This window comes from Zingiber officinale, chromosome 10B (genome assembly GCF_018446385.1).
Source record: "Zingiber officinale cultivar Zhangliang chromosome 10B, Zo_v1.1, whole genome shotgun sequence".
NCBI classification, from domain to species: domain Eukaryota; kingdom Viridiplantae; phylum Streptophyta; class Magnoliopsida; order Zingiberales; family Zingiberaceae; genus Zingiber; species Zingiber officinale.
The window spans coordinates 76,396,093-76,409,468 of NC_056005.1; positions in this window are offsets into that span (position 1 = coordinate 76,396,093).

The window sequence follows — 13,376 nt, forward strand, 5'->3', positions numbered from 1 at the left end:
CTAATGAATAAACCCTCTTATTCATATTATAGTTCAGGCGAAACTGCTCAAAACTTCTAGGTAGCGTTTGGAGGATCATATCGATCTGGGTTTCCCCATCAATTTCTCCTCCAAGGATCTGTATCTCGTTCAGATAAGCCATCATCTTTAGGATATGATCCCTTACAGGAGTACCCTCTTGCATGGTGGCTGTCATTATCTTTCTCATGGCTTCTTGCCTAGAAGCCCTATCCTGATGACCAAAGAGTTCCTTGAGATTGTTCATAATATCATAGGCTGTTGGTAAATCTTGATGCTGATGTTGCAATACATTTGACATTGAAGCAAATGTAACACCGCGCCATCTCATCTGCTTACCCATTTCCTATGATATTCAATCTCCTCTGGGTAGATTCACCATAGGTGCATCGGCATACCTCGACGACAAATTTATAGCTTTCAGCAGTAAGAACAATGTCCAGGTTTCTTTTCCAATCTATGTAGTTTGGTCCAGTAAGTCTATTCTATTGAAGTATGATGGACAGTGGGTTGAAAGACATCCTAAGAATCACAAATAACTTTTGGTCAGAACTCTAAATTTAGAATAATATTGATTCCTCAAACAATACTATTTTAAATTAACCAACACCTCATAACACCGTGAATTTTGTATGCCACGTTAGTGTGGACGTATACAAATTCAACATTTGTAAAAGGAGGGTTTTAACCCATTAATTTTATTATCTTGTCAACCTAACTTTTGACAAATAAAATTAATAGTTGGTATCATTGGTCACACAAATAATAGCAATGACTCCGTTGGGAGGATACTATTAGATGTGTCTAAGTGTATACCATTACTTGACACTAAGTCCATTAATAAGATTATGCCCCTTCCGTTGGGGAGATCACACGCTCTTAATTAACTTCCTATAGTCATCCAAAATGGAAGTCTGTTCTAGTGATCCGCAAACAAGCTCATCCGTTATGGAGGAAGGCACTCGAGCCAACGCAAGCTTGTTTGCATCACTTACAAACCAGTAATGGAGACCATGGGATTTATTTAAAAAATCCCTCTCCCACTTAGTTATTTATAAATGAGGAATTTTAACTATGCTAGCCTACTTTACTTGTAAACTAACATGCACACACAGCATAATATAAAAGCAATAGAGAAACTAATTTTCAACTATTATGGCTTTTATCTCTAGTTGTCCTCCGTGTGTTGTCATCCCAAGCTGCTGCCATATTTGGCCACCGCCACCGGGTCTAGCTGTCGCATCCATCTTGCTCCTTGTTTCGCTGCGCCTCTGGTCCTTAGAAGGTTCCACGCTTTGTAAGATTCGATCCGCGACATAAATAGAATTTTACATTTTGATCCTATATTCCATAAAAGGAATGTACATGTATCTAGATCAAAAATAAAATCCTAATAAAACTAAATACAGCTCCTGTTGTATTTGAATACAATCATGCACACACATTTAAATGCCCTTTGACATGTCCAAGGGTCCAATCACACACATAATAACTAAAAGCCATAATAGTTGGATCCTGCATCCACAAAGTTAGCACATCCTACTATTAACCTGCCTAAATTATGTATGACATGTGCATAATTAAACTAAATACCAAATACACAGAGGCAAAACCCTAGCTCTGATACCAATTGTTGGTTGCTACTCGGAAAACCTATAGGTTCCACTGTACAAAAATTTTGTACAAAGATCTGAACCTTTTCCTAGCTACCATGTGTTCTTTTAAATTAAATTTTGGATCGCCTGCGGAACTTAACACGTTTGATCCAAAACATAATCTATTTGTTCTTTTAGGTTTTGACTTGGATCTCCTGCGGAACTTAACACGTTCGACCCAAGTCTCCTTAAGTTATTAATTCCATTAAATATTAATTTCCATAATTGGTTCCCAGTACTGACGTGGCGAGGCACATGGCCTTCTTGGATATGGGAGCAACCACCACCGACTAGACAAAACCTTTTATAGAAAGCTAATATTTAATTTCCTAAAATAACTTTAGGTTAACCAAAGAGAACAATCAAATCACAAGGAAAAGAAAAAACAAAAGAACACAACATCGAAAAACATATTCGAAATTCTAGAACATAAGCCTCTTGTATTTGGTATTATTTCCATAAATAACTAGCATGATGCGGAAAGAAAAATTACTAGTTATACCTTGTAGAAAAACCTCTTGATCTTCTACCGTATTCCTCTTCTAACCTCGGACGTTGTGTGGGCAACGATCTTCCGAGATGAGAAACCACCAACCACCTTCTTCTCCTCCTAGCTAGGTTCGGCCACAAAAAAAGAAGCTTCACCAAGGAAGAAAATCAAAATACCAACCAAGCTCCAAGAGATGCTAGCTTCCTCTCCTTCTTCTTCTTCTTCTCCAAGTAGTATCCGGCCACCACAAGAGCTCCAAGCCTTTGAGAGAGGTTCGGCCACCACAAGAGGAAGAGAGGGAGAGGATGGCCGGCCACACCAAGGAACAAAAGAGGGAGAGAAAATAATAGAGGTTGTCTCTCATGAAGGCACTCTCACCCCTTCTTTTATATTCCTTGGCCTAGGCAAATTAGGAAATTTAATTACAATAAAATTTCCTCAATTTCCTTGACATGATTTAATTTGATAAAAATAAAATAAAATTTCCCAAATAAACCAATGGCCGGCCACATCAATGAAGGAAAAAATTAGACAAGTTTTAATCAACAATTAAAACTTCCTAATTTGTTTCCGAAAATTTTAAAAAATAAAATTTCTCTTTAAAAATCTCTTCATGGTTAATAAAAGAAAATTTCTATAATTTTAATTTTATTATCATGTGAATAATTTTAAAGAGAAAATAAAATATCTCACCAATCTACAAATAAGGAAAGAGATCTAATCTCTTTCTTTAATCTTTTGTAGATCTTTTATAAGAGAGATATTTTAATTTAAATTCTCTTTAATAAATTATTTCTTCCACATAATAAAAATTAAAATTAAATTTCTTTTTATTTAATTTGCGGCCCTACTAGCTTGGGTTCAAGCTAGGGCCGCCACCCAATTTTATACCTAGGCCGGCCCTAGCTTGTTCCCAAGCTAGCTTGGCCGGCCGCTATTGGGTGGGTATGAAGGTGGGTATAGGTGGGTATAGAACTCTATAAATAAGAGGCTACGATAGGGACCGAGAGGAGGAATTGGTTTTGGTCTCCCGATAAAATTACATCCCGTGCCCCGAACACAACTTAATTTTATCAATGATAATTCATTCCACTAGAGAACTATCATTGAACTACCGCACCAATCCCAAATTACATTTTTGGGCTCCTTCTTATTATGAGTGTGTTAGTCTCCCTGTGTTTAAGATATCGAATGTCCACTAATTAAGTGAGTTACTGACAACTCATTTAATTAATATCTAAGTCCAAGAGTAGTACCACTCAACCTTATTATCATGTCGGACTAAGTCCACCTGCAGGGTTTAACATGACAATCTTTATGAGCTCCTCTTGAGGACATTCTCAACCTAGTATCTCTAGGACACAGTTTCCTTCTATAATCAACAACACACACTATAAGTGATACCATTTCCCAACTTATCGGGCTTATTGATTCATCGAACTAAATCTCACCCATTGATAAATTAAAGAAATAAATATCAAATATATGTGCTTGTTATTATATCAGGATTAAGAGCACACACTTCCATAATAACCGAGGTCTTTGTTTCTTTATAAAGTCAGTATAAAAGAAACGACCTCAAATGGTCCTACTCAATACACTCTAAGTGTACTAGTGTAATTATACAGTCAAGATAAACTGATACCTAATTACACTACGACCTTCTAATGGTTTGTTCCTTTCCATTTTGATCGTGAGCTACTGTTTATAATTTATAAGGTACTGATAACATTATCTTCTGTATGTGACCTCACATACTATGTTATCTACAGTATAAATTAATTGAACAACTACAACTAAATGTAGACAATTTGACCAAATGTGATTCTTTATTCAAGACAAATGTTTACAAAAGCTTAGGCTTTCAGTATACACTCCAACAAAGGGCAAGGGCAAGCCCAAAGGTAAGGGAAAGTCCCAAACCAAGGGCAAAGGCAAGGCACTGAAGCCTAAAGGAGGGGTCGCCAAGGATGCTACCTGCTTCCACTACGGTCAGACCGGGCACTGGAAGAGGAACTGCAAGGTATACTTGGAGGATCTTAAAAAGAAGCGGAGTGAGACTTCCACTTCAGGTATATATGTTATAGAAGTCAATCTATCTATTTCTACATCATGGGTATTAGATACTGGATGTGCTTCTCACATTTGTACTGATGTGCAGGCGCTGAGAAATAGTAGAGCATTGGCAAAGGCGAGGTGGACCTACAGTGAGGCAATGGAGCACGGTTGTCATTGTAGGAACTTATCACTATCTCGCCCTCCGGCTTGTACTAGATTTAGATGGTTGTTGTTATGTGCCTGCTTACTAAGAACATAGTTTCGGTTTCTTGTTTAGACAAGATAGGATACTCTTTTATAATAAAAGACAAATGTTCTTGTTTATTTAAAAGATATATTCTATTGTAGTGCACCACTAATAAACGGACTCTATATTCTAGACCTTGAGAGCCCTATCTATAACATTAGTACCAAGAGGTTCAAGTCAAATGACATGAACAAAACCTACCTCTGGCACTGTCGCTTAGGTCATATAAATGACAAGCGCTTATCCCAGCTCCATAAGGATGGTTTGCTGGACTCATTTGATTTTGAATCATATGAGATATGCGAGTCATGCCTACGAGGCAAGATGACCAAGACGCCTTTAGTGGACAGCGAGAGAGCAACCGATTTGTTAGGACTCATACATAATGATGTATGTGGCCCTTTCAATGTTGCCGCTAGAGGCGCTTATAGGTACTTCATCACATTTATTGATGATTTCAGGTAGATACGGTTATGTGTACTTGATGACAATAAGTCCGAATCCTTTGAAAAGTTCAAAGAATTCAAGAATGAAGTGAACCAGCTTGGCAAGAGTATTAAGGTACTTCGATCAGATCGAGGTGGTGAATACTTAAGCCATGAGTTTCGTGACTACTTAGCCGAGTGTGTGGATTTTATCTCAACTCACTCCTCCCGGAACACCACAATGGAATGGTGTATCCGAAAGGAGGAATCGTACCTTATTAGATATGGTACGATCTATGATGAATCACACGGATCTTCCGACATATCTATGGGGATATGCTCTAGACACTGGCTTTTATACTCAACCGAGTTCCATCAAAGGCCGTGATAAAGACACCATATAGGATATGGACCGGGAGATGCCCGTGTGTCTTTCATGAGGATTTAGGGTTGTAAGGCTTACATACGACGTCAAGTCTCGGACAAATTAGGACCCAAATCCGACAAGTGCTATTTCATTGGATATCCCAAGGAGACTAAGGGATATTATTTCTACATTCCCAGTCAGCACAAGGTAGTTGTGGCAAAGACTGGGGTCTTTCTAGAAAGGGACTTTGTTTCTAGAAAGACTAGTGGGAGCGCGTTCGATCTTGAAGAAGATCAAGATGCGAACAATAGCACTAATGCCTCGATGGAAATTGAACTGGAACCACAAAGTGTTGTGGATGATGTTGTTCCACAAGGAGTTGAGGAACAACAACCGGTTCAAGTAGACATACCTCTTCGCAGGTCTGATAGGGTACGTCGTCACCGAGAGATACTCATTTCTCTTGTCTGACCATGACGACATTGTGCTCATAGAGGATGAGCCTACCACCTATCAGGAAGCTGTGATGAGACCAGATTCCGAGAAATGGCTAGAAGCCATGAGATCTGAAATGGAATCCATGTACACCAACCAAGTATGGTCTTTGGTTGATCCACCTGAAGGGGTAAAACCCATTGGGTGTAAGTGGATCTTTAAGAGAAAGACTGACATGGATGGACCTATCTATAAGGGTCGCTTGGTAGCTAAAGGTTTCAAGCAGATTCATGGTATTGACTATGATGAAACCTTTTCTCCAGTAGCGATGTTTAAGTCCATTTGGATCATGCTTGCTATTGCAGCCTACCATGACTATGAGATATGGCAGATGGATGTCAAAACCGCGTTTCTGAATGGAAACCTACTCGAGGATGTGTACATGACACAACCTGAGGGTTTTGTAGATCCACAGCATACTAGCAGAGTATGCAAGCTGCATAGGTCCATTTATGGACTAAAGCAAGCTTCTCGGAGCTGGAATCTTCGATTCGATGATGCAATCAAACAGTTTGGTTTCATCAAGAACGAAGATGAGCCTTGTGTCTACAAGAAGGTTGTAGGGGATATAGTTGTCTTCCTCATATTGTATGTGGATGACATACTACTCATTGGGAAGGACATCCCTATGCTTCAGTCTGTCAAGACCTGGCTAGGGAGTTGCTTCTCAATGAAGGACTTAGGCGAGACATCCCGCATTCTAGGGATACAGATATATAGAGATAGATCTAAGAGATTGCTTGGCCTAAGTCAGAGTACATATATTGACAAGGTACTCCTTCGGTTTGCCATGCAGAACTCCAAGAAGGGATTTCTGTCGATGTCACATGGCGTGAGTCTTTCGAAGACTCAAGGTCCTGCTTATAGAGAGGAGAGAGACCGCATGGATCAGATCGCTTATGCCTCAGCCATAGGATCGATCATGTACGTCATGCTATGTACTCGACCTGATGTCTCGTATGCTTTGAGCATAACGAGCAGACACCAGTCAGATCCAGGTGAAAGTCACTGGATAGCGGTCAAGAATATTCTTAAGTACTTAAGAAGGACTAAAGAATATTTCTTGATATATGGAGGCGATGATGAGCTAGCTGTAAAGGGTTACAGTGATGCCGCTTCAAACCGATCGTGATGATTACCGATCGCAGTGTGGTTCGTGTTTTGCTTAAATGGTGGTGCCGTGAGTCGGAAGAGTTCAAGGAGACACAATAGCTGATTCTACAATGTAGGTGAGTATATTGTCTGCATCGAGGCGAAAAGGAGGCGATTTGGATCCGCAAGTTCATCACTGAACTTGGGGTGGTTCCTAGCATCGCTGACCCAGTTTAGCTCTATTGTGACAACAATGGAGCTATAGCATAGGCAAAGGAACCTCGCTCACACCAGCGGACCAAGCACATACTACGGCGCTTCCATCTCATTCGAGAGATTATCGATAGAGGAGATGTGAAGATTTGCAAAGTACCTACAGAGGCTAACATCGCAGATCCCTTGACCAAGGCTTTGGCACAGAGGAAGCATGATGGTCACACTAGGTCATTAGGCCTTAGAGCCTATACTGATTGGCACTAGTGCTAGTGGGAGATTGTTAGTTAGAGCCCTAGAGCCAATCATTTGATGATTGTATGAACTCATGTATATCATATTCTTGTATATTAATAAAGGCATTTGTTTGGTTATTATACTTATTTATATTAGTGCCAAATAGACTAAGTATAATAGCGTCCTTGAGTAGAAGGTTCATACCTATATCAATCGATTAGTTGAATCGATAGTGAGATGATATAGGGAACACTACTCTAAATCATTCCTAGTCGAGTATTAGCATTCTGGGACAATGTTAATACAATAAGACTAGCATGTAGGTCAGCTCGATGACTTGATCTCATAAGTCATGGATATAGAGATATCAAGCTGACACATGGGTATGCATTAGAGAATATATACTGAATGACCCGCCATGAGAAAGTATCATGGATCGTTATATGAGTGTCATATACTTTCTCATGTGGCTATTAGTATGACTATTAGTCCTTAGACCTGAAGTCACCATGGATCCCTACATAAGGAGTTATGTACTTTGGTTTCATCAAACGTCACGTAATCGGGTGGACTATAAAGGCGATTACTGGGTATATAACGAATTATGTAGAGAGATGTGAGTGATGTAGATGGGATATATCCCTCCCATATGACGGGAGTGACATCGGTATTCTTGATAGAGTGAGACCACTAAGTGCATTGCCATGCCCAAATGAGTCAACATTAGATGTTGAGCTCATTTGATCTAGTGAGTCTACTTGGAGTTCAAGATTTAGATTGATTAGAGGATGACACGGTCTATGCCTCACATTGATCAATCTAGATGTCTAGGATAGAAGGACACTTGTCATTATTTTGTGAGGAGTCACAATTGGTAGTCACAAGGTGATGTCGGATCTCGACATTCTTGTAACTTGGGTAGTAATGATGTGTTGCTAGATACCGCTCATTACTTATGCTCCTAAATGGGTTTAGGGCATTGCCAACGTTACAAGAACCTATAGGGTCACACACTTAGGACAAATAGATGGAGATTAGGTTCATATGATGAACCAAGAGGATTAGATTTATTTGATAAATCAAATTGGATTAAGAGTAATCCTAATTGGGCTAACTTGAGTTCGACTCAAGTTGATTCATGTATTTAATGAGTCTAATTTAGATTATGACTTATTAAATCAATTTAATTTAATGAATTAGATTCATTATATTAAATTGGCTTGAATCAAATGGTTGGATTAGATCAACCATGGTAGAGATTGAGTCAAGTTTGACTTGACTAGAGAAGGAAGACGAAAGGTCAATTTTGACTTGACCTTTTGCCACCGCATTGGTGAGTTGACATTAGGTGGACCAATAATGATGTTCCACATCATCATGGGTGCCACCTCATGGAAGTTACAAAGCCACTCTCTTAATGGTTTCATATTAATTGCAATTAATGCAATTAATTTTGTGAGTTTTTGAGAATTGGCCGGCCACTTTGTTTCTTGGTGTGAATTCATTTTGCTTCAAGTGGTGTAACTCCTTCTTCTTCCTTGTGTTCTTCCTCTCAAGCTCTCCCTTTCCCTCTCCTCCTTCCTTGGCCGAACCACATAGGTGCTAGCACACCTTGGTTTTTGGTCACCTCCATCTAGTGTGTCCGTGTGGATACTTCTAGAGGACCGACACTTGACGGTCTTGAGATCCGGCATCATTTGGACGAGCGGGAACGCGAAGGGCTTCGCTTCGAAGGTATAACTTTCATCTAGTGTAGATCTAAAGTTTTACAAACTCGTACAAGAAAAAGTTTTTCGAAAAAGACACCTGGGCATCTCTCCTGGGCATCCCTGTTTGTCTGAGACTTGACGTCGAACATAAGCCTCATAAAAGACACCTGGGCATCTCTCCCAGTCCATATCCTATATGGTGTCTTTATCACAGCCTTGGATGGAACACGGTTGAGTATGAAGGCTGTTGTGTCCAGAGCATAGCCCCAAAGTGAGATAGGAAGATCAGTATGACTCATTATAGACTGTACCATATCTAATAGGGTATAATTCCTCCTTTCGGATACACCATTCCATGTGGTGTTCCAGGAGGAGTGAGTTGGGATAGAATCCCACACTCATCTAGATAGTCATGAAACTCATGGCTAAGGTATTCACCACCTCGATCTGATTGAATCTGATTGAAGTATCTTAATACTCTTGCCAAGCTGGTTTTGTACTTCATTCTTGAATTCTTTGAAGTTTAAAAAGGATTCTGACTTATGTGTCATTAAATACACATAACCATATCTACTGAAGTCATCAGTAAAGGTAATGAAGTACCTATAACCACCTCTAGCAGCGACATTGAAAGGGCCACATACATCACTATGTATAACTCCTAACAAGTCAGTCGCTCTTTCACTGTGTCCACCAAAGGGAGTCTTGGTCATCTTGCCCAGTAGGCATGACTCGCATGTCTCATATGATTCAAAATCAAATGAGTCTAGCAAACCATCTTTATGCAGTTGGGATAAGCGTTTGTCATTTATATGACCTAAACGACAATGCCAGAGATAGTTTGGTTCATTTCATTTGATTTGAACCTCTTGGTATTTATGTTATAGATGGGGTTCTCTAAGTCTAGAATGTAGAGTCCGTTCATCAGAGGTGTACTACAATAGAACATATCATTTAAATAAACTGAACAACATTTGTTCTTTATTATAAATGAAAAATCGTTCTTGTCCAAACAAGAAACTAAAATTATGTTCTTAGTAAGAGCAGGCATATAACAACATTCATCTAGTTTTAGTACAAGCCCAGAGGGCGGAGATAGATAGTAAGTTCCTACAGCAACAGCAGCAACCCGTGCTCCATTGCCTACTCATAAGCCCACCTCGGCCTTCGTCAATGCCCTGCTATTTCTCAACGCCTGCACATTAGTACAAATGTGAGAAGCACATCTGATATCTAATACCCATGATAAAGAAATAGAGAGATTAACTTCTATAACATATATACCTGAAGTAGAAGTCTCACTTCTCTTCTTCTTAAGATCTTCCAGGTAGACTTTGCAATTCCTCTTCCAGTGCTCGGTCTGACCGCAGTGAAAGCAGGTAGCATCCTTGGCGACCCTTCTTTGGGTTTCAGTGCCTTGCCTTTGCCCTTGGCTTTGGATTTTCCCTTACCTTTAGGCTTTCCCTTGCCTTTTCCCTTTTGCACCATCAAAATGGAGTTGGGCTTTACCTTCTTAAGGTTGATCTTAGCAGTTCTTAACATGCTTAACAGCTCAGGCAGTGGCTTCTCAATTTCGTTCATGTTGTAGTTCATGACGAATTGACTGTAGATCTCCAGCAAGGATTGCATGATCAAGTTAGTGGCCAGTTCTTGACCAAGGGGGAATCCCAACCTCTGTAGGTTTTCTATGTACCCAATCATCTTGAGTACATATGGACCTACTGGAGTCCCGTCTTGCATCTTGCACTGAAATAGTGCCTTAGAGATCTCGAATCTCTCATGCCTAGCTTGTCCATGATATAGTTGACGAAGATGTTCAACCATATCATAAGTGTAACGCCCGAAAATTCTCAAACTTGCATTAGAATTATTCTATGATTTTTCTGGAATTTTAGATATTTTTCCGGAATTTTTCGAGTAGCGGAAGTAGCAAAAATAATTAGAACCGCAAAATAGCTTAGGCTGGAATCGAACCCGAGACCTATGGTTTGCGGATAATGTTAGAAACCAGTGAACCCAGCAGGGCCGTGCTGAAAGAAAGGAGAACCAAATATATTTATATTAGAGTTGGGTTCATTAAACCACTTAATATAAATAGGAAACTTAAAGAGGGTTTGGTTTATTTTAGATTTTGGTTCGACAAAATCCCTCTCCACCGAAGCCCTCACGCCAACTCTTCTCCCCTTCCTCCTTCTTTCGGCGCCACACTAAGGAAACCCTAGGGTTCCTTCCCTAGGGCCCCAAGGATATTCTCCGGCGGCGATTTTAGCAAGAGGACGTTCCCTTCGCGAGTAGAGCACGTGGACGCGAGTAAACCGTCGAAAGGGTCATCTCCACCGGAATTTCAGCGACTAGAACCGTAAGGAAATTAGCGTACGAGGTAAGAAACCCCTCACCTGCAGTATAATAGCTTCCGATTGAGTTTTTATGCTTTAGTTAGGATGTATGCAGATTTTTATCGATATCTAGGGTGTATTTAATTCTCTTCGCAGATTAGGGATTTAGTTGAACACCTCTAGACGGGCTGGACACGTTTTCTCTCTTCAGATAGGAGGTTAGACGTTGTCGGGTGCCTAGAGGTGGTCTCCTTAATAGAGAGGAGAGTTAGGGCATACTAAGTGTTCGATAAAATAGCTAGTTTAGTAAAAATGCACCATATGCATCTTCAACAGCTTAGTTAGATACATTAGAAGTATTTATTCAGTATTCTCAGTTTATTACAGCTTTTGTGGATCAGATATCCAATGGGTGGGCTCCCACAGTCACCTCTAGGTTTAGATAACCTAGCTCTAGGTTCAGATAACCTAGAAACAATAGAATAAGCAAGTATTAGCTATTTCAGTATTTTATTTTCAGTGGCACTGTACTGGATTAGATATCCATTGGGTTGGACTCCCACGGTCGTCCCTAGGTTTAGATAACCTAGTTAACCCTACTAAATTCGGGACTTGCAAACCCGGGTCTAGTTAGGGATGCGCGCACAGCAAGTACAGTTTCCGAGCCCAAACAGCATGATTATTATTTTCACTTATTATGAATTAGTTTTCAAAACTCAAAATTAGTTATGTTAGCTGAGTTTGAATTCAGTATCAGTTAGTTTCAGTTTAGCTCATTATATGTTCAGCCCAGTTTTTCTATGATTTGGGTATGATAGCTTTATGTTCAGTTCATGTTCACATGCTTTAGATGATAGTATGCCATGGCTAGTTTTGATTGCTATGTATTGTATGATAGTATGCCATGTTTTAGTTCGATCAGTACATATTTCAAACGGTATGTTTTAAAAGCATATTGCATCGAATGCATGTTTTTGTGAGGTAGATGGTTTCTTACTAAGCTTTAAGCTTACAGATTCTATTTTTCCTTATACTACAGATAAAGGTAAAGGAAAAATGGACTAATAGAGGAAGCTGGAGGGCAATGCAAAGATGGTGTGTGTGGCAGGAACTGGAATAAAAGACCCTCTGGGGATCTAGCATTTACTTTAGCACTTTGCAATTTATTAGTTCTAGTTTTCATGTTTTATACACTCTTGAACCTTAGCAAGTTTAAACAATTAGAACTTTTAGAAATTTATACTTCCATGCACTTTAAGTTGTAAAAATGTGTTTTAGTGAGTAAAATGCCATGAACCAGTTTAGAATTGTTACTACATGTTATTAGAATAGTTTATTATGCATTAGGTAGTTGTTGTATGAGGTTTTGGCACGAAGCAGTGCTGAAATCAGAGTTTCTGATTCGACAGACCGATCAGTCAGTATGCTACTGTATCCTCCTGGATCGGTCAGCCGACTGATCCAGCACGATACAGTAGTTTCCAGAGAGCTTCAAGTACCTGGATCGGTCAGCCGACCGATCCAGACATACCTGGATCGGTCTGCTGACCGATCAGTGTACTCCTGGATCGGTCGAGAGACCGATCCAGCAGCATACAGAAGCGATGCAGCTTCTGGATCGGTCAGCTGACCGATCCAGGGTGTTCATCCGTGCCAGTAGCAGCCTGGATCGATCCGTGGATCGATCCAACGAAAGCAATCGATCCAGTTCAGTTTGGATCGATTGGGGAGCTCAGTTTCGACTAAGAAACTCAGTAGATCAACTTCTAGTCCATGGGGGATGTAGGATACGCTTTGTGTTCCTCAGATTTCATCCTTTAGCACATGTAGAACCAAGAACAGTCATCAATTAGTAGAAAAGTTTAAATTAGATCAGTATTCCGCACAGTCAGTACATTACAACTGTAGCAATTCGCCTTACAGCCTAGTAGTTAGAAGGCGGGTCATTATAGAGTGGTATCAGAGCAGTGTTCCATACTTCCTACACACACATCAGCATTGTACCTGCAGCTTCCAAGTAAGAATACCTCTACT